Here is an 8526-nt window from a genome sequence, read left to right as displayed (position 1 = left end):
GGGCGCCCCATGGCTCCGCTCCCCGCCGCCGAGGGGGCACCACCGTCTCCCTCAGCGCTGGGGAGGCGTGTTAGCGAGCCTGGCCCGGGACCGGCCCGCGGCAGGGCAGGGCGCCAGGCCTCGGGGGCGTGCGGCAAAGCTGACAGATCAGACACGGGTTTGCGGGGTGGGCTGGGCAGGGACCGTCCCGCCTCAAGCAGGGCGCGAGCCTGGATGACCTCCTCCGCCGGTCCCCTCCGGCCCTGCTTCCCTGGGCAGCAAGGCTGGGGTGGCTGGGGACGGGCAGTCAAGTCCCTGGAGGTTTGCAACCCACTTGGGCCGTGGAACGGGGTGGGCCACCCGGGCCATGGCCCCACCACCTTTTTCCATGTTAATTTATGCAGTTAAAAAAAATAACTCTACAGTTTTAACCAGAAGGACGATTGTGCGTTTGTGGGTTATATAAATGAATGTGTAAAAAGTTGGTGGGGCCATGGTCTGGGCAGCCCACCCTGCTCCACAGCCTTTGTGCAGCCCTACTTCTCTGGGAAGCTACGGGCAGAGGCAATGCTGGGATCGCCAGGGATGGGCAGCCAAATTCCCTGAGGTTTGCCGAGCTGAGAGCATTCAGTAAACGCAGCAGCTGGGGGAAATCCCGGCCTGTGGAAGTTGGTGATGCTGGCAGAATTTCACCCTAGGGCTATAAAGGGGTGGCAAACCAGCGTGAAGACTGCCGTGGGCTGGGTGACTCTACCAGCTGCTTTTAGAGCACATAAGATGGCCAGGATCTTCTGTCAACCATCTACCCAAAATAGTTTGAATGTAGGTTGTGGTTACTGGTTACCTCTGTTCCTGATCAGCCTGAGTCTGAACTAGCCGTTGTGCTGGTAGAGCCTTCATAGCAGGTGTGGCCAAGCTGCAGCACACATGCCACAAGTATCACAGGTGGCCTCTGCTGTGTGGTGTGCGGCATATGGGAGGAGGCAGGCAGGTAGATAGAGCAGGGAGCAGGAAACAAACCAGAAGATCAGGCAGGAAGCAGAAAACAGTCACACATGAGGAAAGAGAAGGGGATCTGAATGCTCTTGGAGGGCTTCATTTATGGCATGCCTGCTGAAAAGGTTGGCCCCCACTGCTTTAGAGTGTACTGGAATGACTGAGGTCAAAGGCAGGTAAACTACTGGTTTTTACTTAATCCAGCTGTTGCTTTGGTCCTCTTTCTCCTCAAAGATGTGTGCTTTCTCCATATATCAAGCCCCAAGTCAGCAAAGCATCTCCACTCAGGATTGCTTAAGCCCCTGCATAAGTGCAGCTGGGACTTTAGTTTGAAAGAGGGAAGGGCTGCTGTTTCTACCAGCTCAAATGCAAATGATCAATGGATCCTTTCTTTTTCTGTCCCATGGGATCTGGTTGCTCTTGAGCCAGTCTTTAGTGATGGTCCCCACAGCTTAATAAGACCACTTCAAAAATGCACCCAGCTTTCTTCATCATGGTTTTTCTCTGAACTGCTATTCAACAGCATGTTGCCACATAGTGTGCAACATCTTTTCCTCTCAGGAGACATTTAAAATCCATTTTTGACAATGGCACTTTAGGCCCAGCAATGAAAACACGGAAACTCAGCAACCTGATGCTGTTTAAAAAATGCCATGGTTTTTAAAAATAGATTACATATTGCATTCCTTTACCAGCAACAACAGTAATCCAACACTTTCTTTCTAAAGGTTATACTTTTAACGCTGCAGATAATATATGTAATGATCTTTTTTTCCATTTCACAGCACCTTTCATCTGGGACTTTCAAAAGCAATTTTGAAACATGATATAGGTACTTTAAAGTTAAAATAAATGGGTAACATCCTACACTACTTCTGGGACATAGATATTGCCATATTCATTTTAGCCATGATTAAGCCAAGTACAAGAACTAAAATGATTTGATCTCATTCACCTAGTGAGTCAGTGGCAGAACTGAGAATTAAACCCCAGGAGTCCTAATTTCCTGTCCCTTGTGCTATAATGATCTTACCCATAAGTAGAAACTTTTTGTCCAGATAGATGTGACTTTGTAATTTACTGACTGTAGAAAAAAGCGCTGTACATCTAAGGTTCATTTCATCCTCTACTGAAATGTCACTATCTCAAGATGGAATCTAGTGACATACAATACTATGAAACAGGAAACCTAGGGGAATGCCATAGCCAGACTTTGAAGGGAGAATTTAAGATTAAAAATCTAATTACCAGTTTGGAATATGACCAGGTCATTCATGTTAATACACCAACCCTTTTGAAAAAATGCCAGGGGATTTTTCAGAAACGTTAGGTAGAACTTTGAACTTGGCTCTCATCTACAATTTCTGTGTAGTGTGTATAATAGGTTAAAATATGCAGAGAAGTCCAGTTAAAATATCGAACAAAATGTAACTAAAATCCCTATAACAGCTGATCTGTACATACCAAACAAACCTCAGCATCCAGTGATCTTCCTATCATATAGCACAAAGTTAGAAACAGGAACTCAAACTGACTGTCAATCTGTTCCAGTCTGGCACTTGCAGTGTTTTCACAATGTAGGGTAATTGCTTCTGTCCTAACAGCACAGGGATCTGCTTGCCCTGAGAAGTTATGCTTTTCTACAGCCTAAAACATTTCATGTGTTAGGATCCTTTCTTCCCTGTACCCTGTCTTTACCCCTCAGGGGGTACATCTACACAAGATGCTTAATGCGCAGAAGACCAATTCTACTCCGCGCGAGCGCGGCAGGCAAAAACCATGCTAATGTGCAACAGACTTAGTCTAATGTGCATTAATGTCACAAAAAAAGTATTCATTGGCACTAATGTGCAGTAGCGCACCTTTTGGCGCATTTAGTACCTGTTATTACAGGCAATAAAATTAATGTGCCATAATTACAGGCAATTAATGTACATGTAGATGCACCCAGGATATCTGTAATATTTTATAGGGATCACCTTATGTTGCTTTCACCAAACAATGGGGTTTTTCATGACAGTCTGAAAAACCACAGCCCAGACTGGTCAGACTGAAAGGTACCTTAGAAATACCTCAGATGTACTAAATTAGGTGGGGCCACCTATGGCTCATTCCAATGATAGACTTAGCACAATTGCCTCCAATATCCCTTACCATCACACCTCATCATTTGCTTCCCAGCTGTTCCCCTCCCCACTGAAAAGCAGTGGTAGAGTTCCAGTTCTGTGAATGATTTGGGCCACGTTTAACCTTTATTGATCTTGGCCTCCCTCAGCAGCAGAGAATTTGTCAGTTTGCTTTCTTGCTGTCCCCCAGTATGGAGGAACCTTGCCACTGTAACCAAAAAAGGCCATCCTACATTACAGCACCAGTGACCTCAGTGGGCCTGCCATTAGATCACAGTGACCTTAGAGAAGGTGCCTGGCATATCCCATGGACTGGCGCACAGCACAGCTTTCCATGGGACTCATGCCCCCAGCACTTTTAAAGTCTGTGGCTGTGGGATCCCAAAGGTAACTCAGTTCCAAATAAGAGAAGCAAGGAGCAGGGGAGAAATGATATATAAATGCAGTCCGGTTAGCAAAGTCCTCTGTAAGTGACTGATCATGCCAAAGACACCTAAGAACTGTGTCATCCTTGACTGAAACATAGCAGAGTAGGGACAGAATTTAGCAGCACCCGGCAGGGCTGCACATCAGAAAACCAAGATCCTTGTGACAAACCATGGGTCTAACCAGATGTGGATGGGTTTATACAACAGGAGCACCCAAAGTCCCAGTTAGGATCAGGGCTCCATGAGGTGCTGTGCTGTTCAAATACCTACAAAGACACAGCCCTGCATTGAATGGGTGTTTTCTGTGTACTCAAGGGGTGGAACATGGAGTTGGCTCCATTGAAAGAGCAGAGAGCAGCTTCTGTAATAAGACCCAGCACCACAGAGCACAGGAGGACACCGGATTAATGAGTATGGTGCTCTATGTTGTCATGTCTAGGACTGGCCAGCAGGTGGTAGCATTGCCCTACCAATGATCAGAAATGGTACTAGGCAGTTGAAAAAAGAAGTATTTGAGTCTGAAGTCCAGCAGAAGGCAGGGTAAGTTTGCACCTTATAAGGAGCGTTTATATGTGTTCTTTAATGTACAGTAATCTGTTTGACTGTGCATTAAAGCAGTGTGTAAAAACCCATGCTAATGTGCATTCAAATAAGCTACTGCACATTAAGCGTCACTAAAAAAAGTGCACTTGCGCTACTGCACATTAGTGCAGCCTAATGTGCATTTATTTACTACCTCATATTGGAGATCCTAAATTTAATGTGCATTAGTAAAAGCATTAATGTATGTGTAGACACCCCTAGAGTAGTTAAATCATAGATATATACCATAAGTTTAAGTAAGCAGGGAGCAGATGCTGTGAAGGGACTACTGGAGGTTCCTGGGAGAGGGCAGAATCCGTGCAGGCAGTCAGCGACCCTGTGAATGATTGGACACCTGCATTTGTGCATGTGTCTTTCACTGCCTATGCCGGAAGAAGGGTGACTGTGCCTGAAAGCTTGCCAAGAACTTTTTTCCAAATACTCAGTTGGTCTAATAAAAGATATCACATCTCCTCAAAGAACCTTGCCTGCCTATGTTTTTCACAGAGGCTTTAAGAGCTGACCACAGGGTCTACAGCAATGACTATGGGGAGGTAGGGTGAGGAGTGATTTTTTTTTCATTATTTTCCCTATTTTGTACAAGTCCCCATCCCAGGCAACCTCTTAGAAACACCTCTGCTAAGGGTGCGAGACCCCCTGACCTCAGCCTCCTCAGACCATTCCATGACTCTACCAAGCAGCTCCTGGACAGTGACAGACATTCAGTAAGAGGCACAGCTGAGCAGGGGATTATTTTGAACAGTTCTGCTGCTGAATGGGTAGCACGTGGCTCTCAACTCAGCCCCAGGGCACAATGCTTTGAAAGTCAGTGGAGTTTTCCTGATTGACAGCAGCAGAGGTTCTGGCTTAAATGTTTAAGGCTCATTTAGACTGAATTTTAGAAGCATTTTAGCACTGTAGTAAACAGAAGATGGCATAAGTGCTCTTAAGCTGGGTCTACACTACAGAGCTTCTGGAAGCTGGCTATCCCAGCAGAGCTGCATCTCCTACTGGAGAGAAAACATGCTAATGAAAGAGGCAAGGATTGTTGTGGGTGGTACTTTTCATTGGACCATCATGGCTACAACATTACTTCAACAGTACATTATCAATGAAAGGCATTTGTCTCACATCAGAACTACAACTCTTCCACTGAGGACATAAATTAAGCCTCTTTTGTTGGCCTACTTGCATCCACCCCTATGTTAGTGAAGGAAGGTGATGTTCTCACACTCCATAACCAGCATACATAGCAACGCCAGCCAGTCTTTGCTGGCTAGCCCCCCTTTGGTGGGCACAACTATCCCAGAAAAGCTGTGCCATATGTCAGTATTGTAGGACCAAGCCCCGTGAATGAAACTAATTAAAGGGGTGAAGGTGCCATTTTGCTGAGCTATAACCACGTCTGCACTGGGATCATTGCCAGCATGGCTCTGTTGGACACAGATCACTCCTCTCCATACCTGCATTGCCAGAATACTGTAGCAGAGGAGTAGCCAGAAAAAGGATGAATGATCGAGCCATTGCGTATCTTCTTTCTCAGTGTGCAGATCAGTGTGTTCTGTCTCTCCAGTCCCTGGTGAATGAACTGTGTGAGTCTGACAGCTGAATGTTACCAAACTAATAGCAGTGCTAGGTCAGCAATTGTGTAAATAAGGGCAGGGGAGTTCCCTGGACTGATTGCCCCCTGGCTCCATGTGTGCTGCTGAGACCTGTACCTCAAGGACTCTGTATGCTTACACCCACTCTATCTGATGGGAAAAGGGCCAGAATAGTGGCCATCACTTTCCTCTTTCAAATTTTAGCTGCTCCATTATCTCTGTTATCAGGCTGGGCTGCTGAGCTCAGGGAAATGGACCAAAAAAGAACATTACCCCAGCAGGACCTAGCTGGTCTAAGCAGGTTCCCAGTGAGGGGCCAGGCAGCTGGGAGTTCCTGGTTTGCCCAACCTAACACATTACCATAAATCTCAGTGACCCAGGGCTGTAGCTGGTGAGGCCCTCACTAGATGTGCTCCACTCTGTGAGCTAGATTCATCCCTCAAAGTGCACCAGAACACCAAGCACCATGAGCATATTTAACAGGGGCTGCTACGACAGGTCAGACTAGGTTTGAGGAGTGTCCTAAAGTAGACTTGAGATGACACATTACAACTAGATCATGTTAAGAGCACTTCAAACTGGAATGATCACACATTAAGGCTCATTAACAAGTGCTAAGGGCCCTTTAGGTGTCTTAAAGTTCTGCCACTTAAAGCGAGTATTATCTTTGAGGTGTACTACCTAGACTGAGTTTAATTAAATTTTGGGTGTATACCTGAGATAAAACTGCCAATTTGCAGTCCTCCAGGATACCAGAAGGAACTGCTTCCAGGTATACTAGCTATCATCCAGGACTCTATGGCCCTGGACTGACAGCTGGGTGGGGATAGGGTGAATGAGGATGGAGAGAAAAAGGAAGAAGTGGAGTAAAAGAGTCAGGGGGAGGGAAGCATAGGAAATGGGTGAGGGGGCAGGATTGGAGGGGGCAAGAGGGATGGGGAGCGGGTGGGTGGACAGCTGTCAGGTAGCTGAGCCCTCTGCTCCCCAAATCATCCCTTGTATCCCCAGATCCCTCCCCTGCCACCCCAACTGTCTTGGCCCTTCCACCCGCTGCAGCTCTGATAAGCCCAAGAGTGGTGGAGGTGCAGGTGAGGGGGTTGCCTGCTCCTGGCATCCCCAGAGACCATGCAGTCCATGTGTGCCCCAGTGTGCCCCCCACCAGGCCCTTCAAGGGACATGGGGAGCCCCTTTCCTCCCCTTCTCCCCAGCCTATACTGTAGCTAGAAAGCCAGCAAGCAGGACAGGCAAGGAGCAGACTTGCAGCCTCTATCTCACACTCCTGCTTATCAGGCCTTTAGCAGAATATCTGAGCAGTGCACATTAGAGTGGGTATTAACCCAGAATGAGTGACTGATCAGTAACACTAGTTAACCCTAACACAGACTAACATTCCTTAAAATTAGCACCTGCTAACTCACCCTTATATTCCTGCTGTCAGGGCACCTTTGCCACCTTTGGCTTTGGGTGCAGGACTTCATTGGCTACACCCCCACCTACCCTGTCTCAAATCATGCCCTCAGGGGCTGCAATGCAAAAAGTGCTGAGCTGTCTTTGAGTGCACTGGAGGGTCCTCCATATCCTGGGCATTCCTGTCTTACTCACAGCCTTTGGTGGGCAGAACCAGGCCTAATGTAATGTTTAACCGGACCCCTTGTTCTTCCCCCATGAAGGAATGGGGCAGCTGAAGTCAGCAAGTGAGAAAGCTTGACATCAAGTGAGGTTCATTCCTTACAGCCTCCTTCCCTGAGTCAGCGTTCTTGATGCCAAGAGTTGAAAGAGATGAGGAGATAAGAGGTGTTCTGTGGGGTAACAGCATATCTCTTAATTGGGTGCAATATAGAGATACAGGCTGTGCTCTCTCAGCAGCATCAGGGTCACAGGCGTTGCGAGGAGAAAGGGTAAGATGAGAATGATGATGTCATTTGTGTTAAAATGTCTTTGGAATTTGAGAAACCCATGTGTTTTTGTCAGGGCTCGACCATGCACCCAGCATGGCAGAAGGAGGCACCTTACTGTGGAGGTGCCAGCTTTTGGACATTGCTTAAACCTGAGGTGTTGAGCACTGGAGCATTGGAAAACTCAAAGCATCCTTCACCAGGAGCACTGGCCACAGTGCCTTGGCCCAGCTCCAGGTGGGTTAATTACATTCTACTTCAGATAGTCTATAGCCTCCACTAGAGGGTTTTTAAATGTATATATTATTTGTCCAAAGCTGTGTGCCGTGTTAGTGTGTATAATGAGTGATTTCATGGGACAAAAAACAGTGCAAAAACAGGAATGGGAATGGGAGTGGGGTCATAGGTTCACAACGAGCAGTCCAAGGTGGAACACAGAGCCGAGAATACCAGCCAGCATCCTCTGGTCCTCAAATGAGTCCAAGGAGCTAGTGAACATCATGCAGTGAAACTCTGTCCAGAAAAATGAATGAATGAGGGACAGAAAGACAGCCCCACAGTCACTGGGAGTGTGTGGGGGGTGGGGGGAAGGCAAGCCAAAACTTTCTTCCTGGTCAAGTAGACGGCTAGCTTAGCAAGGGCCAGGAGGACGTTGACCAGGAGGTCCCAGGACTTAGTTGTGCCATGGATGGGGAATGCATAAACATAAAGGTGTGGGGAAAAGTGCAGCCAGAACCTCAACAAGAGGTTCTTGAGGAGGCAGTAAAGGACCCACAACCTGGTGAACTCAAGGTGCATGTGTGCCAGGGTCTCCTTCTGCTGACAGAAGGGGCAGGTAAGGGGTGTCCATAAAACATGCCAGATGCATACCTGTGAAGACATCTCAGTGTAGGAGCTGCCAGCTGAGGTCCCCAGTGGT

Source organism: Gavialis gangeticus, unplaced genomic scaffold, assembly GCF_001723915.1.
Source record: "Gavialis gangeticus isolate Ggan-Ray unplaced genomic scaffold, GavGan_comp1, whole genome shotgun sequence".
Classification (NCBI taxonomy): domain Eukaryota; kingdom Metazoa; phylum Chordata; order Crocodylia; family Gavialidae; genus Gavialis; species Gavialis gangeticus.
This window is presented reverse-complemented; position numbering follows the sequence as displayed.